General features: G+C 40.7%; 1 protein-coding gene and 1 pseudogene across 3 annotated transcripts in view; one reads left to right on the top strand and one right to left on the bottom strand.

The window, feature by feature from the left end:
• Positions 1 to 24,855, top strand: part of MAPK1 (mitogen-activated protein kinase 1) — a 100,277-nt gene that overhangs the window by 28,129 nt on the left and 47,293 nt on the right. The gene's annotated exons all lie outside the window — the stretch shown is intronic.
• On the bottom strand, positions 15,721 to 16,259 carry LOC117203741 (40S ribosomal protein S27-like; annotated as a pseudogene).

Raw genomic sequence — 24,855 nt, 5'->3', positions numbered from 1 at the left:
TCCACCCCATTTTACTTGTAAAGCAAGTCACTAAGTCTGGCCTATATTCCAGGGGGAGGAGAATTAGGCTTTTGGAGGTTAGGGAAGTCATCTGCTATATAGACTCATCTAGTGGAACTGTAGCTAACACAGCTATATTTGGCTTTTAAACTCTCTAAAATAGAAGAGAGGTTTTAATGAGATAGTTGGAAACTTAATGTCCCCTACCTTGAGTGGATACCACGTAAGCTGATCGCTATAGTGTAAGGTGGAGCTCAATGTTAAGTGTTGCTATCTTCTGTAACCATTTTACTGCAGTGTCCATTTCACATAAATATCACCTGTTCTTAAAAATGTGCTAATAATTCTTAGGGTTTTGACTCTTTACTGTATGAATTTATACAACTAAGCTTTAAAACTATAATACTTTTTTGTATAAAATACATAACATTTTAATACATTCTGACTAGATCTCCAAGGCTCAGCAGAGGTATAAAATGACACAGTTCAAGTAAATTATCAGGTATATCAGAAGTACAAATTTAAGGGGCTTAGTTGAAATATAGTGATCCTCAGAGGGCTGCTTGGTGACCCCTGTGCTCTGCCTCTGACAGGAGAGCTCTGCCTTGCCCTTTGCTGCAGCAAGTTCTCTGCAACTTCTGCCTCTCTTGTCTCATCTCCAAATAACGGTCTGTACCCCCTCACACTGGCAACCCCTGAGTTCTTACTTCAGCAGAGCCAAGAAGGGAGGGGCCACGACCACTGGTATTGGTTCTAAGGGTTGGAACTCATCCCTCAGTCAGATATGTACAGGTCCACAGTCCACTTATGAGTGGGATTAGTGCTGTTTATAAAAGAGACCCCACAGAGCTTCCTGGTCCCTTCTACCATGTGAGGGTACAGTGGGAACTCTGCAAACCAGGAAGAGGACCCTCACCCAACCATGCTGGCACTCTGTTCTCAGACTTACAGCCTCCAGAACTGTGAGAAATAAATTTCTGTAGTTTATAAGCTACCCAGTCTGTGTCTTTTTGGTTTTTTTAGCAGCCCAAATGTAAGACAATCCCTGTGTTTTCTTTAAAGAATTTTGTAGTTTTAGCTCTCTCATTTAGGTCTTTGATCCATTTAGAGTTACTTTTTGTATATGGTATGGGGTAAGGGTCCAACTTCATACTTTTGCATGTGGCTATCCAGTTGTCCCAGTGTCATTTGTTTTTTTTGTTTGTTTTTCGCGGTACGCGGGCCTCTCACCGCTGTGGCCTCTCCCGTTGCGGAGCACAGGCTCCGGACGTGCAGGCCCAGCGGCCATGGCTCATGGGCCCAGCCGCTCCACGGCATGTGGGATCCTCCCACACCGGGGCATGAACCCATGTCCCCTGCATCGGGAGGCGGACTCTCAACCACTGCGCCACCAGGGAAGCCCCAGTGTCATTTGTTGAAAAGACTGTCCTTTCCCCACTAAGTGGTCTTGGCACCCTTGTGGAGTATCAGTTTACCATAGACAAATGAGTTTATTTCCAGACTCTCCTCCATTCTGTTTGTTTATCCTTGTGCCAGTACCACACTGTCTTGATTACTTTCTTGATTACTTGCTTTGCAGTAAGTTTTTTTTTTTTTTTTTTTTTTGTGGTACGCTGGCCTCTCACTGTTGTGCCCTCTCCCGTTGTGGAGCACAGGCTCCGGACGCGCAGGCTCGGCGGCCATGGCTCACAGGCCCAGCCGCTCCGCGGCATGTGGGATCCTCCCGGACCAGGGCACGAACCCGTGTCCCCTGTATCGGCAGGAGGACTCTCAACCATTGTGCCGCCAGGGAAGCCTTGCAATAAGTTTTTAAATTGGGCAGTGTGAGTCCTGTCACTTTGTCCTTCTTTTACAAGATTATTTTGGTTATTCTGGTTCCCTTGAGTTTCCATATGAATTTTAGGATCAGCTTGTCAACTTCTACAAAGAAAAGGCTGGTATTGTGATAGAGATAGTGTTGAATCTTTAGATCAACTTTGGGTATACTGCCATCTTAACAATATTTTGTCTCCTGATCCATGAACATGGGATGTTTTTCCATCTATTTAATTCTTTCAGCAAAGTTTTATAGTTTTAAGAGCATAAGTTTTACCTCTCTTTTGTTAGGTTTATTCCTAAGTATTTTGTTTTGATGGTATTGTGAATGGAAGTGTTTTCTTGATTTCATTTTTGTTTTTTTAAAAATAGATTTATTTATGTATTTATTTTTGGCTGCATTGGGTCTTCGTTGCTGTGTGCAGGATTTCTCTAGTTGCAGTGAGCGGGGGCTACTCTTCGTTGCAGTGCGCGGGCTTCTCATTGCGGTGGCCTCTCGTTGCGGAACACGGGCTCTAGGCGCGAGGGCTTCAGTAGTTGTGGTGCTCGGTCTCACTAGTCGTGGCTCGCGGGCTCTAGAGTGCAGGCTAACTGGTTGTGGCGTATGGGCTTAGTTGCTCCACGGCATGTGGGATCTTCCCGGACCAGGGCTCGAACCCATGTCCCCTGCATTGGCAGGCGGATTCTTAACCACTGTGCCACCAGGGAAGTCCTTTTCACTATTTTTAAATGATGCAGCTGTAAACATTTCAGCACAAACAGGACCCCACCCCCACCCCCTCTGAGTAACTTTCTTAGAACCTATTCCCCGAAAATGATTGACCAGGTCAAAGATAGGACTTCTGCAGATTGCTCTCCAGAAATAGCATTTGAATTGGTGCTGTCCCTGTTAATCTTTTTTTCCCACCCACATCCCCCCCCCACCCAGGCACCTGTCCCTGTTAATCTTTAAAAGTCCCTCTTTGCTCTGTGTCCCCCACCCCAGCCCTGGTTCCCTCTTGCTGTGACAACATGGTATTATTCTTTTATTTATATGTAATTGAATAGAAATGAGATAAACCTTTTAGGTGCCTTGTTTTTGGTTATTTGTGAGGCCAAACTTTTTTCTAAGTTTTACTCACTTATCTGATGTTTGAACTGTATTCAAGTTATGGAACCGTTTATGCACTAGAAGCTAAGCATTAATGTTCTGAAAGCCTTTAACTTTTTTTCTGAAAGCTTTAAAAATATTTGTATAATCAAATTCATCAACTAATTGTTTGCTGTGTTCTTTTATTGCTTCAGAATTGGTGAAATACATGAAGGCCTTTAACCTTTAATTTAGTCTTTTAAGCTGTGTGGAAATGATTGCAGAGAAGAATGCTGCATTTATATGCTTTATGTATTTTATTCCATATTAAGAGTATAATTTTAGCAGTATTAGACACCTTGTCTAATTTCACATGAGTTTTCATATTAAACTTAGAGGTATTTACCTGTGTCTTTCTGGAATCTGTTTGTTCCATTGGTCTAGTTTATTATTTTTAACTATAACCTGGTATTATAAGGCTTTTTACTCTTGTTTTGCCCAGATGTCTGCTCTTTAACTTCTTAGCAGGGCTTCTACCTTGAATCCTTGTCAGTTTTCATACTCTGGTGGAGTGGGTTGGCCAAGATAAAACGTATATATCATCAGGATGCCTTTTCTCTCCCTCTTCCCTACTCCCAGAACTCAGAGCCAGTTTTTCTCCTTGCTCTTGTGCCTGGTCTTGGTTGCTGGTAGCTCTCCAGAGTGAAGAGATTTTTCAGGTTGAACTCTGGGCCACGCTGTGCGGCTCTCGGGATAGGGATTGAACCCAGGCCCTAGTCAGTGAAAGCGCCAGTCCTAACCCCTGGACCGCCAGGGAATTCGTTGAACTCTTTAAGTGTTAGCCCCTGATATACCGATCTGAAAAAAGAATTTTTTTTTTTTTTTTTTAATGAGACCATGCTTTTTTTGAGGGGCGGTGATATCTAATTCCAGAACGTTTTTATCACCCCAAAAGGAAACCCTGCACCTAGCAGTCACTCCCCATATTTTCCCCAGTAATCAGCCCCTGTGCAGAAAGCCTCCTGCCAACGTGGAGCTGGGGGAAGGGGTGCCCTTTTACATTCCGGCTTCTTTTCACATGCATTTTACATTTTACTATTTTGTTAAGTTGTCAAGATTTACTTTTCAGAGTCATTAGTTGCTATTTGGCATTGGCTCTGTAAAATGAACTTGGCGAATAACCACCTTCACTTATTTTACTTCTCATAGTTGGGCCCGGGTGTGCATCATTTTCTCATCTCTTTCTGCATTCTGAGATCTTCGTTTTTCCTCCTTTTGCCACTGGTTATTCTTCCTTTTTGAGCCTCTTCCTCTTGGATTTAACCCTGATTGGTAGGCACACTATTCTTTTATTCTTGCCAATGATATCTTTTTTGTTTTTAATTCAAAAAATATTATTTGATTATTTTCTCTCTGATTTTTATTTATTTATTTTCTAATTTTACTGTCTCTCTGATCTTAAACAGTTAATCTTAACTCTTTTTGTGGGCCTCTGTTATTGTAGCTTAATTCTTTTATTTTTATTTTTTGACCGTGGTGTGCGGCTTGCAGGGTCTTAGTTCCCTGATCAGGGATCAAATCTGTGCTCCCTGCAGTGGAAGCACAGAGTCCTAACCCCTGGACCGCCAGGAAAGTCCCTAATTCTTTTTTAATCTGTTTTCCAGCTCTGATGGTATCATCTGCACTCTCTTCCGTCTATTTAACTGATTTCTGTTATTGTTACCTTATAAATTATTATTTTTTAATTTACATTCTGCTTGACTTATTCTTTTTTTTTTAAATCCTGATTCTGCTATTTGCAGAATTCTTTTTTTATTTTAAATTCTTTTGTAATATGTCACGGTTCTGCAGAATATATTCTGGTCTGTTTTTATTTAGCATTCCCCTTGTGTGTAACACTTTAAATGTGTTTATGAGTCCCATTCTGTCTTTATCTCCATTCTTAGAGATGACTCTGCTAAGCCTGCTCCTTTTCTCCTGGACCTGTATTGTTTGTGCTTAGTGGCCACTCCCGCTCCTGGTTGCCCTTTAAAATTTGCTTGCTGTGTTCCTTCAGTTGAGTCTTATCTTTGTTCTTTGTTTATAACATGTTTATTTTGTTGAGTTTTGAAGGAGGCGGCATTCTGTACCACTTCTCACTTAGTGCTTCCCAAAGTTCTGTTGTGTAAGACTTTCTGGGCACATTTTTACATAATGGAAAGAACACAGAATTCAGAGGAAGGACCAAGTGTTAATCCTAGCCCTCGCATTGGGTAGCTTTGGCTAAGATATTTAGACTATATGGTAGGACTTAATTCTTTTAAAGTTTTATATAGTTGTTGTGTTCTTAAAAATTAGCATAATTTTTATATCTAATGGGAATATAAGGAAAATTAAAATAATACAGTGTACAGTGATGAACTGAAAATTGATATAATTATTAACTGATTTATTTTAAAATGATAATGAAATAATTAAAACATGAGATTGTTGGGCTTCCCTGGTGGTGCAGTGGTTAAGAGTCTGCCTGCCGATGCAGAGGACACGGGTTCGTGCCCCGGTCTGGGAGGATCCCACATGCCGCGGAGCGGCTGGGCCGTTGAGCCATGGCCGCTGAGCCTGTGCATCCGGAGCCTGTGCTCTGCAACGGGAGAGGCCACAACAGTGAGAGGCCCGCATACCGCCAAAAAAAAAAAAAAAGAGAGAGAGATTGTTGGGCTGGAACTCTGATAAAATTGTTGTCACGTAGGTGGCAGTGGTATTGTTTGCATTTGTATTGAGTTTATGAAGTGAGTTCGCAGATACTTATTCTTCCAAATAAGCCTATATATGAGAGATAAGTATTCTTTCCATTTTATGGGGGAGATATTGAGGTTCAGCAAGGTTAAGAGAATTGCCCATGGTTACAAGCACAGAGTTGTGACAGTGCAAGAACTTGAATTCAGATTCAGGACTTCCAAGACCAGGGCTTTTGTAACTTGACCCAAAATAAAACTTGATTAGTTTTAAGGTTGTTTCTTCAGATACTTGACAGTCTGTCACATGGGTAGATTTTTCGGAGTACAGGCCCTAGTTTCAGCAGTTGTCCTGGAGATCAGCTGTCACTCTGAGTGTGCGGAGGATCAGTGTTGGGAGTTACCTGGGGGCAGCCACTGTCTCTGGCAGTGTTCCTCTCTGTCTGGATCTTTGATTGTGTCTGGCAACAGATATATTTATTGGTCGAGGGCAAAAGTGAAGAGATAATATGGGGAGAAAAGAAAAGAAACTGATTTCAGAAATAAGATTTCCACAGTAACTTGAGCAATGAAACATTTGAGAAATTCTTGGTTGTGCTGACCAGGATCCTATGGAATTCTTGTCGGTCTCTGTTGTAGTTTCTTAGGACAGGGCCGAAACTAAGCTCATCACACGAGATGAATTGTGCCAAAGCACAGCAGTAGAGGGCTGCCGCTCGCTCAGGCAAAACAGCGCCGTCCGTCTTGCTGTGGTAACTTTTATTAAAGCATTATCTAGATTTACACTTTAAGACTTGTTTTCTTAACATTTCAGAAGTGCCAAAGCAGCATCCTATGTTTTTATTAATTATACGAGCAATAATTGGCTTTCGTGAGCACCTGCTGTGCTTCCTCCTTGAGTGCAAAAACAGCACAAAGTTCCCACCATTATTTTGATTATACTGAAGTAGCACAAGAACATTTCCTTGCGTTCCCACCACTCTGATTATACTGAGGACATCTCATGGATCAGTGCCCAAAGCACTCAGTGCTGCTTTTGCAGGCCCCCGGTTTGCCGGGGTGGGGGCGGGGGGCGCTCGAAGCATTCAGAACTGTTCACAACTCTGGCTTATTCGCATGCCCCCCGGTTTGCCGGGGGGGGGCTCAAAGCAATCAGGACTGTTTGCAGTTCTGGCTTATTCGCCAGCCTCCAGTTTGCTGGGGGTGGGCTCATGGGTCACGTCTCCTTTCCATGTCCTCAGTTATCCCACTACAGTCTCTGAAGTCTTTGGGGATCCTTTGTGTACACTCTCAGATTATTGAAACACAGGGACTCAGGCCAGGACCTAAGGGAAGGAGGACTCAATTGAGGAATTGGGAAATTATCAAGAATCATGGCAGTGGCTCCATCATTCTCTCTTTTCACATTCTTCTCATTCTCTGTTCTCTTTTTAAAATCTTTGTTACACACATGCACACACAAATATACATATATGCATATAATTTTAACAAAAGGATGTAATTTTTTATTTTGAGATAATTTTAGACTTAGAAAAAAGGTGCAAAAATAGTCTAGAGAGTTCCCATGTAACCACCTTTTCCTAATGTGAACATGGTGTATGTCTGTAGGAATGTCATCAAAACCAAGAAATTAAAACTGGTACAATACTAGATGCAGACCTTATTCACAGTTCCCATTTTCCCCCGATGTCATTTTTTCTTCCAGGTTCTCATTTTGCATTTAATTGTTGTGTCTCCTTAGTCTCTTCCAACTGTGACATTTCTTCAGCCTTCCTCTGTCTTTCATAACCGTGACACTTTTAATGAGTATTGGATTGTTGTTTTTGTAAATTTATTTATTGTATTTATTTATTTTTGGCTGTGTTGGGTCTTCGTTGCTGTGCGCGGGCTTTCTCTAGTTGTGGTGAGCGGGAGCTACTCTTGGTCGCGGTGTGCGGGCTTCTCATTGCGGTGGCTTCTCTTGTTGCAGAGTATGGGCTCTAGGCCTGTGGGCTTCAGTAGTTATGGCACGCAGACTTCAGTAGTTGTGGCGCTCAGGCTTAGTTGCTCCACGGCATGTAGGATCTTCCCGGACCAAGGCTTGAACCTGTGTCCCCTGCATTGGCAGGTGGATTCTTAACCACTGCATCACCAGGGAAGCCCTGGACTGTTATTTTTGTAGGCTGTCCCTCAGTTTGTGTTTATCTGATGGTTTTTCATGAATGGAATGAGATTATGCAGTTTTAACAGAAGTGATGTGCCTTTCTTGATACATCACATCAGAGAGTTGGTGTTGTGGAGATATTTTATCCTTAGGGATGTTAACTTTAATCACCTGGTTGAGATGGGGTCCATCTATTTACCCCTTTGTAATTAATAAATATCTTAGAGGAGGTACTTTGAGACTAAGCAGATGCCCTGTTTCTTCTCAGATTTCTACTCACTAGATTAAGCATCCATCCATGGACCTTTTTCTGAAAAAATTATTGTGGTATTTACCTAATGACAGTTTTTCTATTTTCCTCATTCCATCTGATTGGAGTGCCTCTGTGAGAAAGAGCTGTTCCTTCTCCCCACTGATTTATTCACTTACTTATTTGTGTCAGTATGAACTCATGGGTATTTGTTATATTCTGTAGGTTTGTAATCCAGTATTGTCATTTTTTATTTCAAATTGTTGCAACTTCGACCTTTGTTTGCTCCTTCAGAGTGACTGCTTTCAACAAACCCCACCCTTGTTTGAGTACCTTTTTAAGGGCAAAGTGTGCTCGTTGCTACTGGGGTGTAGTTGCTTCTAAGTCTTCTTAGTGAACAGAGCTGGGAAAATAGATGTGTGTACACCAACCCACACATACACACATCTGTATTTCTCTGTCTGTGTATATGTTAAAAACTATGAGTTCATACTGATGTCCCTGATTCCAATCCAACACCATGTGGTTTATTTTAGCCTTTCCTCTTGCTTGTATTCTTTCCCCAGCCTGGCTCTCATTATCTTCCATTTTGTTTGCTTATTTGTTCAGTCCCATTCTGTTTATACATAAAGTAGATGCAGAATTGCTAACCCATATCCTTGTGAGAAACATGTTCACTAATTAGATTACAGGATTTGTGTTCAGCCCTTTCCTGCTTCAGCTTTACAGCATGCAGTTAAAATACTGTTTTCTAAAGTTGCTTAGGCTGGTTTCTAGTTCCTCATGCCCTTCAGTGTGGTTATGTCATTGATTTGTAATACAGTTAGGTTCATTTGTTACTGTTGGTGTTCCATTTGGGGTTCTTCCCGTATCCTCATTCTTGTTTCTTTAGTTTTTTGAATATGTGATATGACTGTGACTCTCGGAGTAAGAGCTACACACAAGGTATACTCAAGGAACAGTCCCTCCCTTCTCATCCCTACCACCCTGTTCCCATCCTCCCCTTCACCACTTTCCCACTCATCCCCTGTATACAGTCGATCTCTTTAGTTCTGGGTTTATCCTTTCTATATTTCTGCTATACAGATAAGCAGATACATTTATGTTTTTTTATAACTCTTCTTTCTTATATGAAGGGTAGCATAGTATAAATCTTTTATACTTTGCTTTTTTACTTAACATTGTATCTTGGAACCACTCCGTGTTAGTTTGTAGATCTTTTTCATTCCTTTTTTACAGCTGCATAGTACTCCACCATGTGAGTGTATCATAGTTCATTCAGCCTTTCTCCAGTGTATGAGTATTTAGGTTGCTGCTAGTATTTTGCGGTTACAAATAATGTTGCGGTGAATTACCTTGTGCTTATGTATTTTCATATCACTGGAGATGTATGTTTAGGGTAGAATCCTAGGAGCGGGATTGCTGAATCAAAAGATAGGTGCAGATGTTTGATTTTGGTAAGGACTGTCCTACCAACCTGTCCAGAAGGGTTTATAACCTGTCTTCCCACCAGCAGTGTTTGAGAGTTAATTGCGTATATTTTATGATGCATACATATGAATGATTATCAGATTTTGTTCAGGGTCTTCCTTTCCTTATCTACTTCCTCTTCTATCATGATGGGTTGGGGAAAGAAAAAAACAACTCCAACTGTAGAAGGTTTTTTATTGGAAAGAAGTAAAATTAGTTTTCCAGCTCTGACTGGAGATTTTTTTACTGGTATTTTAGAGTTATAATTGTATGTTACAGTTTTCTACTTTACCTAGTTTAGCATCTGTTGTGTAACATCTCACTGTCTGCTTAGTTGTGCGGGCAGTTCTTTTCAGTTTAGATAATAATGCTGTTTGCTTCCAGTTTAAACACTTTTCCGTCTTCCATAGGTCTGGGTGGGTGTTAATATTTCTGACATTGGGGCAGTTCGTGAGAAACTTGCATTTCTTGACTGACCTAAAGTTTCCATGATGGGGATGATCATCCGAGCCTTTCTTTCTCTGACTTGACTCATTGGGGTACAGTTTACAAAGGTGAGCAAGGGTGGCCTTACGAAGTAGATCATCCTCTTTCGGACTGTAGCTCCCTTTCCTCCTGCTCCTTCTCCCCTGTACCCCCACTTGAGATCCTCACCTTTATGGTTTCCTAATCTCCTAGTCCTGTCTGGCCTGGGTCTGGATCTGTCTGCTGACCTCTCCTCTCTTTTGACGACTCCACTCCCATTTTACGAGAACCCAACTGTTTATTTTGTCTGATCTTACAGGCTGATGGTATATGCTAAAGAAAATTACTGGATTGTCACGATCGACACTACTAAAAATCTCTGGATTCTCATTCCTGCTGGTCTCCAGCATATCTTGTTACTTGTCCCCATTCAGACCCTGATCTCACCTCCCTCCCCTCATGTTTGGTTTGCCTTTTCATCTCCTGCCTTCAGGTCTGCTCTCCCACACCTCATTTACAGGACATATTTGCCTCTTGTTTCAGAGGAGACAGGTTTTAGGTTTTGGCTTATCCTGATGAAGAAGATCTAAATAGCCAGAACCTTCAAAATGGATCGGCTCCCTTGGGAAGCAGAATGCTTTCTGTATCGTGGTCAGTACGATGATTTTTGTTTTTGTCCTCATTGTCTGCTGTCCTCAGCTTCTTTACAGTTGCCCCGTCAGAATCATGAGCCAAACCTTGGTTCATCACCAGCAAAAGGGCATAGCCAGTGGAGGACTACTGACCCTCGCATGGTGTAGTGGCTGAGAAACAGGGGTTTTGGAGGTCAGCACGCCTGGGATTAAATCCCAGTTCTGTTGGCTGCTGGTTGTGTAATCAGAGACAAGTTACTTGACTCCTCCCTTCTGCCATAGTTTCTTCACCTGTAAAGTAGGGGCTGTGCTTTACCGCCATAGGGTTGTGGTGAAGACAGCAAGTAAAGGTTTTTCTGAAGCTCTCAGCACTGTGCTGAGGGCTCAGTAAGCGGTGGTCATTATGGTTACTAAGGTCCTCTCTCAGTTTCTCACTCAACTTCAGGGCCAGAGGTGCGCAGAGCTGCCTGGGCGGCTACCCGGAATGCATAGCACTGGAGGAGACTCGATGCTCTTAGTCTTGGTTCAATACGTCTGGCTGTTCTCAGAGCTCACCGCGAGCCAGCCCGACCTGGACCATCCTAGAATTCTTGGCCAGTGAAGGCAGAAGAGAATATCTGAGGAGGAAGGAAATGTAGGGGGATGATCCACAAGTGAGTAGTAGCCCATCTGCTTCATCAGGGTCTCTCTCATGACAAGTTCAGAGCATAGGTGAACTCCAAAGGTCATTTCTAAAGAGGAGTGCTTGGATTAGAGTACTGATTGGATCTGTTGCAGAGTACTAACTCTGACTTTGTGCTGCTCTAGTGTGCTTCAAATAACAGAGTTTATGGTTGTGGGGTTTTAGGATGATGATAGTCACGGTACTAAATTCTGATGGGGTATCTTAGATCTAGTAATAGAGACGCATTTTTCCTATTAATCTGAGAGAAATGTTTTTCATACTTTTTCCTTTAATAATTTGTGTACTTGAGCCCACCAAAAATTTGTAGAACCTTTACTGAGTATAAGTCACTACAAGTCTTCATCTTTCTATGGCTATATCTATGCATATATATGTATGTATGTACATTCAGTCATATAATTGGGTGTGGGTTTTTTTCCAGTCTCTTGTATACATATAAAAATTTTTTAAAGAAGTTTTGCACTTATGTTTGGAAGAAGCCTGAACACAGAATAATGGTATCTTCTTTTTGTAACTTGGCCAACACTATCAGGGCAGACATACAGGGCATAGCCAAGCTAGGACTAAAACTCAGACCTCCTGATTTGAAGTCTAGTTTTTTTTTCTGATGTTACTTTCTTTTTATGGTTTCATTGGATAAATTAATAAAAAATAATAAAGTAATTAAAAATGACTTCCACTTTTTTGGGGATGGTCTAATATCTTTCAGGCTTTTCATCTGCTGTTTTTGCAATCTTCATAACCCCATAGGCTTTCTTCATTTTTGAGTCAAGCAAATGGTCGCTCAGAGGTGTTGGGTAGTTCAGTGATGTCTCAGCTAGTAAGGGAATGGGCCAGAATTGGAACTCACCTGACTCTTTGGCCCCTGTTCTATTACTGAAGAGATTTAAAAATGCATATGTAGACAACCAAATTTGTTCAAGCTCTGGGCTGTATGGAGCACCTTTCCTAGAGAGGGTGCACATGTGTTCATGACATCAGATTTTAAGTTGCAATATCTGAAGTATTATTGGAGCACTCAGTCTTAAAATAATGTAAAATTATGATGGTTTTACAGCTAAAATGACTTTAGCTTTTATTTGCTCACTGAATGGTTCACACACTCTAAAGAAACCTTTGCACTGGCTTTCTTGGTTAGTAAATTATGAGAGAATCAGGCTAAAGGAACTAATACGTTTTCTTTTAAAGCAGTCATTTGTATTATCTACCTACTTACTTTTGGAACATTAATTTGGATCAGTCTAACTTACTTAGCATCTGAAGACAAGTTAATTTTTATCTGTGAAACAAAGTACTGTGGTTTTGTGTTCAGATAATTAAAGTGCACCGAAATGGGTAGCTTAGAGAACAGCTTAATAGCTTTCTCTAAAAATAACCCATTAACAGTTGATAGCATTTTAGTTGCTTAACAACGTGTACAGTATGTGGTGCTAATGCATGAGGAGATAGCTCCTTCATTAGACAAACTTTATTATCCACAAATATTATTGAGCCTCTGCTATGAAATGACTGTAATGACAGGGTGCTGGGGAGGATGGGGAGAAAGCCTGAATGTACCAGAAATGTTATATTTACGCCAAAGCCTCAGAAATGACTGTGGAAGCCTGGGCGTTTATTCTAATGATGTTGCCATTGCTCAAAACCTGTTTGTAACACTTCCTATGAAATTGTCCTCAGTATGAGCATATGAACCATGAGAGAAAATCAGCCCCACAGTTTTGTAGCATAGCTCAGTTTTTAAAAATCACCTTTTGAGGTATAATTTTTTTCTTTTTCTTTGCGCTACGCGGGCCTCTCGCTATTGTGGCCTCTCCCTTTGTGGAGCACAGGCTCCGGACGCGCAGGCTCAGCGGCCATGGCTCACGGGCCCAGCCGCTCCGCGGCATGTGGGATCTTCCCGGATCAGGGCACGAACCTGCGTCCCCTGCATCGGCAGGCAGACTCTCAACCACTGCGCCACCAGGGAAGCCCTGAGGTATAATTTATATACAACAAAATGGACCTTTTCTTTGTGCAAAGTTCAGTTGAGTCTTGGCAAATATATACCCTGTGTAACCGCCACCACAGTGGAGATATGGAACATTACATAACCCCAGGAAGAAGTACCCTTGTGCCCTTTGCTGTCAGTCTTCAGCTCAGGCAACCATGGATCAGTTTTCTATCACTGTAGATCAGCCTCAGCTTACCTAGCGTTTCAGATAAATGGAATTTAGAAGTCTTTGCTCTTTTTTGCCTGGCTTTTTCACTTAGCATAGGGTTTTCCAGGTTCATCCTTGTTGTCGCATGTAGTCATTTCCCTTTTGTTGCTCAGTGCTCTTCCATTGCACGGTGACACACAGTTTGTTTACTCTTTCCTTGTTGATGACTATTTGGGTTGTTCCAAGTTCGTGACTGTTATGAATAAAGCTCCTACAAACATTTGTATACAAGTCTCTATGGATGTATATTTTCTTTATTTTTTAATTGAAGTAATTTGACATACAATATTTTATTAGTTTCATGTGTACCACATAGTGGTTTGACATTTGTATACATTGTGAAATGATCACCACAATAAGCACAGTTACCATCTGTCACCATACAAAGTCAATACAGTATCATTGACTGTATTCCCTATGTTGTACGTTGCATGCCCGTGACTTAATTATTTTATACCTGTAAGTTTGTACCTCTTGACCCCCTTTACCTGTTTCCCCCCCATCCCTACCCCCTACCCCTCTGGCAACCACCTGGGTTTTGTTTTGTTTGTTTTGTTTTTTAGATTCCATGTATAAGTGACATCATGTGGTATTTGTCTTTCTCTGTCTGACTTATTTCACTTAGTGTAATGCCCTCAAGGTCCGTCCATGTTGTGGCAGATTTCTTTCATTTTTACAGCTGACTGGTATTCCATTGTACACGTATACTACGTCTTCCTTATCCATTCATCCATTAGTGGACACCTAGGTTGTGTACGTATCTTGGCTGTTGTCATAGACATATATTTTCATTTCTCTTGAGTAAATAATTAGGAGTGGAACTGCTGGGTTGTATGGTGAGTGTGCATTTAATTTTTCAGAAACCACCAAGGCTTTTCATAGTGATTGTACCATTTTGTAGTTCCACCTGCAGGGTATGAGAGTTCTAGCTTTTCTACAACCTCATCAGCACTTGGTATGGTCATTCTTTTTCATTTTAGCTATTCTAATGGGTATGTTATGTGGTTTTAATTTACATTTCCCTTATGACATCATTCATCTTTGTGTGTGTGTATTGTCACACAAAAAGTGTCTGTTCTTTTGCCTATTTAAAATTTTGGGTTGTTTGTCTTATTTTGAAGTTGTAAGAGTTCTTTATATACTCTAAATACAAGTCCTACATGTTGCAAATTTTTTCTCCCATATGCACAGCTCATTTTTGACCTTGACAGTATTATCTGGCCTGTTCACCCACCTTGCTCACTAGATCCCAGTCAGCACCTTTCCTTTTCAATCTCAGTAACTCCTCCTGTCTCCACTGTCGTCATCTTGTACATTCCAGAGGCTTTACCACTGCCCTTAGAGGTGTGCTGCTTTTTCTTTTTGTGAGTATTTTACTGATTTGAGAGTGCTGCTGGTTCACAGTGCCCTCGAGTCTGGGACGCCGAATGTTCTGCAGTGGGTGGCATGATTTCGTACAATGAACTGACTGGCTTAAAATGCCAGTTATGTGCTTGTTGCTTAGTCCAAGCCACTACCATCTCTTACTGGTGCTATTGCAGTGTTTCAAATGGTTTCTTTTTTCACTCTTTCCTTTTTACAATTTATTCTTCATATCACAGCTGGAGAGAGCATTTACAAATATAAATTGGGTACTTTTAGTCCTTCCTTAAAGTGGAAGTGCACTTAAGATGAGTCTTAAACCCTTAGCACAACTTCCAGGTCACAGCCTCATCCTGAGCCATGTGCTCTTGGCTTGGTATGTGCCCGCCACCAGTAGCCTTCTTTGGGGTCCACAGATTCACCTGCCTAACCTCTCTCTGTTCAGTAGAACACTTGCCTTCTCAGCTACCCGTCACCTGGCTAATTCCAGCCTGTCCTTCAGGTCTCTGTTTTAAATGCCACTTCCTTAGAGAGGAAGAGCCTTCCCTGAGCCCCTAATTTAAACCAAGTTCTCTAGTTATCCATGATGATGTTAATTATAGCATTTGCATTTTTTCTTAGTATCTATCATAATTTATCTATTTTTAATATATGTCTCCTTACCCCACCCCCCCTTTTCTTCCTTTGGCCTTGCCACGCATCTTGTGGGATCTTAGTTCCCTGACGAGGAATTGAACCTGTGCCCCCTGCTGCACTAGACCACCAGGGAAGTCCCCTAATACATGTCTCTTTATATTTCCCCCATGTTGTATAAAGTTTATGAGAGTAAGGAATTTTCTGTTTTCGCTGTAGTATCCATAGCGCTTAACAATGTAGACGATTAATGAATACCTGATAAAATTGATTTTAACATTTGAATGGTTTTAAGTTTATTCATCGTGCCTCCTTCAAGATCCCAACTGACATTTTTTCTCTTGAGTACAAACTTCTGTGTACTAGTTTTCTGTCTCTGCCATTTGCACTGAATCTGTAAATTGCCCTGATAATAAGAGTTCTTAATCTTTTTTGTGTCATGGATCTTTTAGGTAGTCAGTGAAACCTGTGGCTCCTTCTCAGATTAGTGGGTTGTTTTTTGGTTTGGTTTGGTTTTTTTAATCCAAAATATGTTTATTGGGATCGTTTCCCATTCATCTTGATTCAGGGTGCTTTTAGTGCTGCTTCCAACTGAAGGAGCATCCTTCTGTAAGCCTTGCTTTTTCCTCCTGTAGGCCGGCAGAGGACATTAGAGCAGCCAACACACAAAACTACTGTTTGTGCCTGGCTAGAGATGGTGGTGGTTTTATAGCATCCTGGGCATTTCACATCCATGAAGTAGGAGGTGGGGCTCTGCAGCAGGTGCTTCTTGTTGTGTGTCCTATTCTGGCGAGGGATGCAGGAGATCCTTTGTGAGAGGCATGTTCTCCTGAGGAGGTCCTCACTGCCAGATCAGATTAGTGGTCTGAAATGAATAGAATAAATTATGTAAGGTTACCAAGGAAATCGGTTATGTTGAAGTACTGGTTTTTTTTAATATTAAGAAAATACATCTTTAATGTGTGTGCTTCTTTATTAATGCCTTAAATAGCAAGATCAAGCAGCAGATGTGACAACTACTGTAATTTCAAAGTAGTGAGACATAAATATTTCGAGAATTACAACTGTAGGCTTTTTACTGGTCTTAATATTTCTCTGTTTAGCCTCCTTCAGTCTCTGGAAATACCTGTATTTCTGATAGTGTCACTCTCGTGGCTGGAGAATTCTTTCTGTTATCAGAATAAAGTACAGATTTGGGAATTGTCTTTACTAAAGGAATTTAGAGCCTGAACCAAGATGGCGGAGTAGAAGGACGTGCTCTCACTCCCTCTTGTCAGAACACCAGAATCACAACTAGCTGCGGGACAGTCATCGACAGGAAGACACTGGAACTCACCAAAAAAGATACCCCGCATCGAAAGACAAAGAAGAAGCCACAGTGAGACGGTAGGAGGGGCACAATCACAGTAAAATCAAATCCCATAACTGCTGGGTGGATGACTCACAGACCAGAGAACACTTAATACCACAGAAGTCCACCCACTGGAGTGAGGGTTCTGAGCCCCACGTCAGGCTTCCCAACCTGGGGATCTGGCAACGGGAGGAGGAATTCCTAGAGAATCAGACTTTGAAGGCTAGTGGGATTTGATTGCAGGACTTCGACAGGACTGGGGGAAACAGAGACTCCACTCTTGGAGGGCACACACAAAGTAGTGTGTGCATTGGGACCCAGGGGAAGGAGTGACCCAAGGGAAGACTGAACCAGACCTACCTGCTAGTGTTGGAGGGTCTCCTGCAGAGGTGGGGGGTGGCTGTGGCTCACTGTGGGGACAAGGACACTGACAGCAGAAGTTCTGGGAAGTACTTCTTGGCGTGAGCCCTCTCAGAGTCAGCCATTAGCCCCACCAACGAGGCCAGGTAGGCTCCAGTGTTGGGTTCCCTCAGGCCAAACAACCAACAGGGAGGGAACCCAGCCCCAACCAACCAATCAGCCAAGCAGATTAAAGTTTTACTGAGCTCTGCCTACCAGAGCAACAGTCAGCTCTACCCACCACCAGTCCCTCCCATCAGGAAACTTGCACAAGCCTCTTAGATAGCCTCATCCACCAGAAGGCAGACAGCAGAAGCAAGAAGAACTACAATCCTGCAGCCTGTAGAACAAAAACCACATTCACAGAAAGATAGACAAGATGAAAAGGCAGAAGACTATGTACTAGATGAAGGAACAAGATAAAACCCCAGAAAAACAACTAAATAAAGTGGAGACAGGCAACCTTTCAGAAAAAGAATTCAGAATAACGATAGTGAAGATGATCCAGGACCTGGGAAAAAGAATGGAGGCAAAGATTGAGAAGATGCAAGAAATGTTTAACAAAGACCTAGAAGAATTAAAGAACAAACAAACAGAGATGAACAATACAATAACTGAAATGAAAACTACACTAGAAGGAATCAATAGCAGAACAACTGAGGCGGAAGAACAGATAAGTGACCTGGAAGACAGAATGGTGGAATTCACTGCTGCGGAACAGGATAGAGAAAAAAGAATGAAAAGAAATGAAGACACAGCCTAAGAGACCTCTGGGACAACATTAAACACAACAACATTCGCATTATAGGGATCCCAGAAAGAGAAGAGTGAGAGAAAGGACCAGAGAAAATATTTGAGGAGATTATAGTCGAAAACTTCCCTAACATGGGAAAGGAAGTAGCCACCCAAGTCCAAGAAGCGCAGAGAGTCCCATACAGGATAAACCCAAGGAGAAACACGCCGAGACACATGGTAATCAAATTGGCAAAAATTAAAGACAAAGAAAAATTATTGAAAGCAGCAAGGGAAAAATGACAAATAACATACAAGGGAACGCCCATAAGATTAACAGCTGATTTCTCAGCAGAAACTCTACAAGCCAGAAGGGAGTGGCATGATATACTTAAAGTGATGAAAGGGAAGAACCTACAACCAATATTACTCTACCCAGCAAGGATCTCATTCACATTCGATGGAGAAATCAAAAGCTTTACAGACAAGCAAAAGCTAAGAGAACTCAGCACCACCAAACCAGCTCTACAACGAAAGCTAAAGGAACTTCTCTAAGTGGGAAACACAAGAGAAGAAAAGGCCCTACAAAAACAAACCCAAAACAACTTAGAAAATGGTCATAGGAACATACATATCGATAATTACCTTAAACATGAATGGATTAAATGCTCCAACCAAAAGACACAGGCTTGCTGAATGGATACAAAAACAAGACCCATCTATATGCTGTCTACAAGAGACCCACTTCAGACCTAGGGACACATACAGACTGAAAGTGAGGGGGTGGAAAAAGATATTCAATGCAAATGGAAATCAAAAGAAAGCTGTAGTAGCAATACTAAATATCAGATAAAATACACTTTAAAATAAAGAATGTTACAAGAGACAAGGAGGGACACTACATAATGATCAAGGGGTCAATCCAAGAAGATATAACAATTACAAATATATGTTTACCCAACATAGGAGGACCTCAATACATAAAGCAACTACTAACAGCTATAAAAGGAAATCGACAGTAACACAATTAATAGTGGGGGACTTTAACACCTCACTTACACCAATGGACAGATCATCCAGACACAAAAGAAATAAGGAAACACAAGCTTTAATTTAAATGACACAAGAGACCAGATAGATTTAATTGATAATTATAAGACATTCCATCCCAAAACAGCAGATTACACTTTCTTCTCAAGTGCGCACAGAACATTCTCCGGGATAGATCACATCTTGGTCACAAATCAAGCCTCAGTAAATTTAAGAAAATTGAAATCATATCAAGCATCTTTTCTGACCACAACACTATGAGATTAGAAATGAATTACAGGGGAAAAAACATAAAAAACACAAACACATGGAGGCTAAACAATACGTTACTAAATAACCAAGAGATCACTGAAGAAATCAAAGAGGAAATCAAAAAATACCTAGAAGTCTTCCCTGGTGGCGCAGTGGTTGAGAGTCCGCCTGACGATGCAGGGGACGCGGGTTCGTGCCCTGGTCTGGGAGGATCCCACGTGCCGCGGAGCGGCTGGACACGTGGGCCATGGCCGCTGAGCCTGCGCATCCAGAGTCTGTGCTCCGCAACAGGAGGGGCCACAGCGGTGAGAGGCCTGCGTACCGCAAAAAAAAACAACGAAAAACAAAAAAACCTAGAGACAAATGACAATGAAAACACAATGATCCAAAACGTATGGAATGCGGCAAAAGCAATCATAAGAGGGAAGTTTATAGCTATACAAGCCTACCTCAATAAACAAGAAAAATCTCAAATAAACAATCTAACCTTACACCTAAAGGAACTAGAGAAAGAAGAACAAACAAAACCCAAAGTTAGCAGAAGGAAAGAAATCATAAAGATCAGAGAAGAAATAAATGAAATAGAAACAAAGAAAACAATAGCAAAGATCAATAAAACTAAAAGCTGGTCCTTTGAGAAGATAAACAAAATTGATAAACCATTAGCCAGACTCATCAAGAAAAAGAGGGAGAGGACTCAAATCAATAAAATTAGAAATGAAAAAGGAGAAGTTACAACGGACACCGCAGAAATACAAAGCATCCTAAGAGACTACTACCAGCAACTCTATGCCAATAAAATGGACAACCTGGAAGAAATGGACAAATTCTTAGAAAGGTATAACCTTCCAAGACTGAACCAGGAAGAAATAGAAAATATGAACAGACCAATCACAAGTAATGAAATTGAAACCGTGATTAAAAATCTTCCAACAAATGAAAGTCCAGGACCAGAAGTCTCCACAGGTGAATTCTATCAAATGTTTAGAGACGAGCTAACCCATCCTTCTCAAACTCTTCCAAAAAACTGCAGAGGAAGGAACACTCCCAAACTCATTCTGTGAAGCCACCATCATCACCCTGATAACCAAAACCAGACAAAGATACTACAAAAAAAGAAAATTACAGACCAATATCACTGATGAATATAGATGCAAAAATCCTCAACAAAATACTAGCAAACAGAATCCAACAGCACATTAAAAGGATCATACACCATGATCAAGTGGGATTTATCCCAGGGATGCAAGGATTCTTCAGTATATGCAAATCAATCAATGTGATACACTACATGAACAAATTGAAGAAGAAAAACCATATAATCATCTCAATAGATGCAGAAAAAACTTCTGACAAAATTCAACACCAATTTATGCTAAAAAACCCTCCACAAAGTGGGCATAGAGGGAACCTACCTCAACATAATAAAGGCCATATATGACAAACCCACAGCAAACATCATTCTCAGTGGTGAAAAACTGAAAGTATTTCCTCTAAGATCAGGAATGAGACAAGGATATCCACTCTCATCACTATTATTCAACATAGTTTTGGAAGTCCTAGCCATGGCAATCAGAGAAGAAAAATAAAAGGAATACAAATTGGAAAAGAAAAGTAAAACTGTCACTGTTTGCAGATGACATGATACTACGCATAGAGAATCCTAAAGATGCCACCAGAAAACTACTAGAGCTAATCAATGAATTTGGTAAAGTTGCAGGATACAAAATTAATGCACAGAAATCTCTGGCATTCCTATACACTAAGGATGAAATATCTGAAAGAGAAATTAAGGAGACACTCCCAGTTACCATTGCAAAAAAAAGAATAAAATACTTAGGAATAAACCTACCTAGGGAGACAAAAGACCTGTGTGCAGAAAACTATAAGACACTGATGAAAGAAATTAAAGATGATACCAACAGATGGAGAGATATACCATGTTCTTGGGTTGGAAGAATCAATATTGTGAAGATGACTATACTACCCAAAGCTATCTACAGTCAATGCAATCCCTGTCAAATTACCCATGGCATTTTTTACGGAACTAGAACAAAAAATCTTAAAATTTGTATGGCGACACAAAAGACCTCGAATAGCCAAAACAGTCTTGAGGGAAAAAAACGGAGCTGGAGGAATCAGAGTCCCTGACTTCAGACTATACTACAAAGCTGCAGTCATCAAGACAATATGGTACTGGTACAAAAACAGAAACACAGATCAATGGAACAAGATAGAAAGCCTAGAAATAAACCCATGCACCTCTGGTCAACTAATCTATGACAAAGGAGGCAAGGATATACAATGGAGAAAAGACAGTCTCTTCAATAAGTGGTGCTGGCAAAACATGTAAAAAAATGAAATCAGAACACTTCCTAACACCATACACAAAAATAAACTCAAAATGGATTCGAGACCTAAATGTAAGACGGGACACTGTAAAACTCTTGGAGGAAAACATAGAAAGAACACTCTTTGACATAAATCACAGCAAGATCTTTTTTGATCCACCTCCTAGAGTAATGGAAATAAAAACAAAAATAAACAAATGGGACCTAATGAAACTTCAGAGTTTTTTGCACGGCAAAGGAAACCATAAACAAGATGAAAAGACAACCCTCAGAATGGGAGAAAATATTTGCAAATGAATCAACGGACAGAGGATTAATCTCCAAAATATATAAACAGCTCATGCAGCTCAATATTAAGAAAACAAACAGCCCAATCCAAAAATGGGCAGAAGACCTAAATAGACATTTCTCCAAAGAAAACATACAGATGGCCAAGAAGCACATGAAAAGCTGCTCAGCGTCACTAATTATCAGAGAAATGCAAATCAAAACTACAATGAGGGATCACCTCACACCAGTTAGAATGGGCATCATCAGAAAATCTACAAACAACAAATGCTGGAGAGGATGTGGAGAAAAGGGAACCCTCCTGCACTGTTGGTGGGAATGTAAATTGATACAGCCACTATGGAGAACAGTATGGAGGTTCCTTAAAAAACTAAAAATAGAATTACCATATGACCCAGCAATCCCACTACTGGGCATATACTCAGAGAAAACCATAATTCAAAAAGACACATGCACCCCAATGTTCATTGCAGCACTATTTACAATAGCCAGGTCATGGAAGCAACCTAAATGCCCATCGACAGACGAATGGATAAAGAAGATGTGGTACATATATACAGTGGAATATTATTCAGCTATAAAAAGGAACGAAGTTGGGTCATTTGTTGAGACGTGGATGGATCTAGAGACTGTCATACAGAGTGAAGTAAGTCAGAAGGAGAAAAACAAATATCGTATATTAACGCGTATATGTGGAACCTAGAAAAATGGTACAGGTGAACCGGTTTGCAGAGCAGAAATTGAGACACAGATGTAGAGAACAAACGTATGGACACCAAGGGGGGAAAGCTGCGGGGGTGGGGGTGGTGAGATGAATTGGGCGATTGGGATTGACATGTATACATGTGTTGTATAAAATTGATGACTAATAACCTGCTGTATAAAAAAATAAATAAAATTTTAAAATTAAAAAAAAAAAAGAATAAAGTACAGATTTCTCAGCTTTCTTTGTGTGATGTTACCTTTTGCTTTTCGCCCAGATGAGCTCTAAACTCCAGCTGTACTGGACAACTTCGCACTTGTACCCAGCCTTCCATGCTTTAGTTCCTGTGGCTACTTCCTTCTGCAAGCCTTTCCTCATAGACTGCCTATTAAACCCTGCTGTGCTTTTTAACCCACCTTAAATAAATACCACCTTCTGAAAGAGGTTCACAGATATTAACATAGAGCAATGTCTGACACATAGTAAACACTCAGTAAGTTGTAGATATTATTAAATAAGAATTGTTCATAAGATTTCTTTTTATTATCACCACCCAACTATAAGTCTCTTGAGTGATGTCCATATAAGAAACAAGACAGCACAATATATCAATAATTGTGAGTAAACATGATGTAAAGTGAAAATATGCCTCATATGTAATATACATCAAAAATAAAAGTCTTGACCTGGGGGAAACAAGACTTGAAAGTGCTGCATCAACCCTGTTAACTGTTGTTGCTGTTTGCACTGTAGTAAGTATGACTTTGAGAGGAGGAGGTGTGATCAGGAGTCGAGGGTGTGAAGAATTGGCAGTACAAGCCAGCCCTGTGGGCGGCTCCTCACACCCCACAGCCTTGGAGTGTGTGTGAGAATGCAGTAGCCGAATTGGAAGTGGAGCTGGTGTGGGCACCACCAGCACTGGAGAGTAGTGACCATGCTGAGCACCCTGCCATCAGGGCCATGGACAGACCCAGATATACCTAGAAAAAAAGCAGGAAAGTTCAGGATGGCGGGGGAAGGTCAATTTTATGAGACACGATCAGAGAACTTCTAACAGTGAAAGGAACTATACCACAAAAGTAAAGCTATTCAGATGAATAAAGTCTTAGGAATAAAGGTTCTTTCCTAAACTCTAATAACGAAATAACTAGAAATCCTGAAATTTTGGAATAATGCTTTTTTAAAGAATAAAGGGTACAGCTTTCATGGAGCAATTTGGAGCAGGCCTTTTTTTTCCTTCACATGCAAGACTGCTGTCATTCCAGCTGGCAAACGTAGTAGATTTGAAATGGCTCCTCTGTTTCTCAGAGTCCATAATATATCAAATTATTTCTGTATGTCCAAGTGGGAATCCGAAAATAATTCTTTTATAATCTCAGCTTAATACCATAGGTATCTGAATGCAGCTTCTCTCAGCTAATACTTGGGCATCAGCATAAGTTTTCACTCTTTGTTGTAATGACAGTCTCAGCTACTAAGTGGTGCCTGTTGCTAAGTTGGAAACCAGTGTAGAGAGAGCACTTGTATGTTTCTTTTTTCCTTGACATTTAGCACTTTTCTAGAAATATTTACTTTCCCTCGGATTTTGTACATGTGAAGTTGTTAGACTCCAATTAAATGTATGTTAATCTCCTTGACCTTGTCCCACAGCTCGCTGGTGCTCTGTTTCCCCCGATGTCTCCATTGCATTACATTTTGGCTAGATTCTACTGCTGTGTCTTCTAGGTCACCAGGTTTTTCTTCAGTGTATAATCTCTTGCTAATTTCAACCATTGTATTTTTTTCATCTCTAGAAGTTCATTTTGAGTCTTTCTTATACCTTCCACTTCTCTCTTTATATTGTGCTGTACGTTCACGAACATATGGAGTATATTTATACCAGTACACATGATTGTCTACTAATTCTATCATCTCTACTTCCTAGGTATGTTTTTTTATTGGCTTTTCTCTTCATTATAGATTGTATTTTCCTGCTTTTTTGTTTTGTGGCTGTTGTTTTTACTGATTTACAGTATTTCAGATGTACAGCAAAGTGATTCATTATATTCAGTATTTATGTTTTTTTCAGATTCTTTTCCATTATAGGTTATTGCAAGGTATTGAATATAGTTCCTGGGGATTTTTTATTTTGGGGGGGGGGGTTTGGATGTTGATTGGATGCAAGACACTGGATTTTACATTGAGTGCTAGGGCTTTTTTGGGTATTTCTTTATATACTTTGGGACTTTTTTTTCTGGGATGCAGTTAAGTTACTTGGAACACTTTGATCCCTTGAAAACTCTCTTTTAAGCAT

This window comes from Orcinus orca, chromosome 15 (genome assembly GCF_937001465.1).
Source record: "Orcinus orca chromosome 15, mOrcOrc1.1, whole genome shotgun sequence".
NCBI lineage: Eukaryota > Metazoa > Chordata > Mammalia > Artiodactyla > Delphinidae > Orcinus > Orcinus orca.
This window is presented reverse-complemented; position numbering and strand designations above follow the sequence as displayed.